General features: G+C 33.4%; 1 long non-coding RNA gene across 1 annotated transcript; it reads right to left on the bottom strand.

The window, feature by feature from the left end:
- Positions 1-1418: 1418 nt before the first annotated feature.
- On the bottom strand, positions 1419-2881 carry LOC144889624 (uncharacterized). The gene is made up of 3 exons (XR_013621933.1): positions 2645-2881; positions 2367-2546; positions 1419-2233 (listed from the first exon to the last, which is right to left on the bottom strand). It is a non-coding gene; the product is annotated as an uncharacterized LOC144889624 (long non-coding RNA).
- Positions 2882-3173: the final 292 nt, after the last annotated feature.

The raw sequence follows: 3173 nt of genomic DNA, 5'->3' as shown, positions 1-3173 counted from the left end.
AGAAAACTTTAAAATGAAACAAGCTGGGTGAAGAATATTTTGAAAAGGTAGTAGCTATAAGGAAAGGAATAGATGTAGATATAACTCTTATGGTTGATAAGGTGTTAAATGAAATGGAAGTAAAAGAAAAATTGAGAAAATTAGATGAAGAATTTTCAAGGTTAGATATTAAGATTAAGATGAGTGTTTTGAGTGAAGAAGAAATAACTTTAAAATTAGACAAGTTGGGTAAGGAGTATTTTGAAAAGGTAGTAGCTATAAGGAAAGGGAAAGATATAGATATAAATTTCACTATTGATTTTAATCCTAAATAAATGGGGGAAGAAAATCTTAAAACTATTCTTAAAGTATTTATGATATTAAAGGTTATATTAGAAACAGTAATAGAAAAATCAAAAGAAATATTTTCTTCATTTAAGTCTGTTAATATTTCTCATAAATAAATACGAGTTATTGTCTCAAGTGTAAAAAGAAAACGAATACGAAAAATATCTCTTATGTTAAAGCTAAAAATAATAGAGTTTATCAAAAAGGAATATGTCAATTGTGTGGCTCAAAAAAGTGCCAATTCATCTCTCCTAAAAGTGGAGGAGACATACAAAAGTTTCTGTCAGGAAGTAAATTTACAACAACTGGAATTCCTGGGGAACTACACCTTCCAGGGTATTCTTTCTGTGGTCCGAGAACAAACTTGGATAAAAGATTAGATGAGGCTGACAATCCTAAACCTTGGTCGAAACCTATAAATAGGGTTGATGAAGTGTGTATGAATCATGATATTGCTTGTGGGAATACCACTACATTGGATGAAAAACATGAAGCAGACAGAGAAATGCTGTATAATTTGTCTTTGATACGAAATCCTACGTTGAGAGAGAAAGTTGATAGGTTTATTGTGAAAAAAATGATAAGTGCTAAATTGAAACTTGGTCTTGGTTATTCACCTTCAAAAAACTATTAAGCTCTAATGATGTCATCAAGACTGAGGAGCTTTTGGCTAATGAATTACATAAACCTATAATAACAAAGTTTAAAAGAAGGAAAGTTTATTCTAAATACACCGACCACATATGGTCCGCTGATTTAATCGAACTAAATAATGATAAGTGATCTCGGTATGCTTTAACCGTTATTGATTTGAGGAGTCGATTTGCCTGGGTTATTCCTTTGAAAAACAAAAGGGGTAATACTCTTATGTTAGCATTTAAGCTAATATTTGATCGGGATAAAAGAAAACCAAAGAAACTGTGGACCGATGAGGGAACAGAGTTTTATAACAAAATATTTATGAAATTTCTTAAGGGAGAGGGTATAAAATTATACAGCACCTTTAATGAAGGAAAGGCAGTTGTTGTTGAGCGTTTTTATCGTACTTTGGAAGAGAAATTATATAAAAAATTCACACAACTCAGTTCTCAACAGTGGGTGTATTTAATTCAGGATATTGTAGATAATTACAATAATACTGTTAATTCATCAACAAAATCAAAACCATCAGAATCATTTACAAAATTAGAATATGAAAAGGAGATTAATTTGAGAAAACCCAAGTTCAAAGTTGGTGATATTGTAAGAATATACAGATGGAAAAGTCATTTTGAGAAAGGTTATACAAAGAAATGGACTCGTGAATTATTTAAAATTGTTAATGTAAAGGATACAGTCCCTTGGACTTACAAATTATATGATATGAATGGGGAAGAAATATTAGGGGCATTTTATTCACAAGAATTACAAAAAACAAAGCTAATAATTCATTAAACAACATTTCTGTTCACCCCACCCAGATTAGCTAATTTAATTAGTGGTAATAAAAAAAAAATTAAATAAATAAAAATCATAAGCCACGCCCACACAGACCACACCCACACAGACCACACCCATCATCCCCCACCCCCAGTGCGTCCCCCACCCTTGATCCCCCCGCATCCCACCCCCACCTTCCCCACACACACACAAGGAGAGGGGAGGGGTGGGATGAGGGGGGGGGGGGGTCAAGGGAGGGGTACGCACCTTCCCGTCCTTTTTCCTTTATTCTCTTTTTGTAATTAATTATTAAATAGTTGTATACAAAGCAAATATATTCATATAATATTGAAAACAAAAGCTTTATATTAACAAAACATTTTTCTTGAGGTATACATTCAACTTCTCCCCAGCACAAGTCATCAATTTCTTCCCAGCACAAGTCAAAGGTTGGTTCAGCAGATGTCTTCAGGTTTTGAATCTCTTTCTATTAAATACAAGGGACAAGGAGAAATATATGTTATAGACAAGGGACAAGGAGAAAAATATGTTATATACCTCAACGATTTAAAATAATGAATATTATGAGTATTATGAATCGCACACACACATACACATACCTCTAAAAAGTTGAGTTTGGTGTAAATGCTGTCGAGATGAAAATTTAGGGTATCACAGGTTGGAAGTAAATAACCACTCTTTAGGATCTCAAAATAACCCCAATCAGAGTTGTGATCGTGGTCGTGGTCGCGGTTGTGATCATCGATCTCAACTATCATCTCAGCTATTGAAGTAATGTTCTGTTGGAAAACAAAGCGAGAAACTGTAAAATTTGTAATATGTAAAGTTGAATCTAACAGAGAAATAGAGTTTATCAAGATGGAAATTTTAAACTGACATGGGTAGGGAATGCATTAGCACTCCTCGGAACTTCAAGGTTGTGAAATTCGGTGCCAGTCATTTGTTCTGTTGTTGAGACAAACTGTCCAGAACAGAGGCTGTCCAAACACCCAGCCATCTTATTATGACTCCAAACTTCAGTTAATTCTGTAAGGGTTTCATTCAGATTCTCCCTTGTTGGTGATAAATATTGGCTTCATTTTCAACATCAACCACCAACTTTGATAAAGAGAGGCTGTTAAAAAAAGAGAAAAAAAAACAATTATTGAGAGGCTGTTAAAAAACAATAATTTTTAATCATGTTCTATATAAAACAATGAATTAATTAATCGTTAAAACCAAAAAAAACAAAAAACTTACCTATCTTGCGATAAAGCGTCAAACTCAATGTCATCTTCAACGTTGGAAAACATTTTTCGAATGAAACCACCTCAAGTGAGGTTCAGTTAATATAGCTGGAATGGGGAAATTTAATGACATCATGGAGGCAATGAGTTTCTTGAAAATTCCGGGTGTGTCCCTTCAAG

Source organism: Myxine glutinosa, chromosome 1, assembly GCF_964187855.1.
Source record: "Myxine glutinosa chromosome 1, kmMyxGlut1.1, whole genome shotgun sequence".
Taxonomy (NCBI): Eukaryota; Metazoa; Chordata; class Myxini; order Myxiniformes; family Myxinidae; genus Myxine; species Myxine glutinosa.
This window is presented reverse-complemented; position numbering and strand designations above follow the sequence as displayed.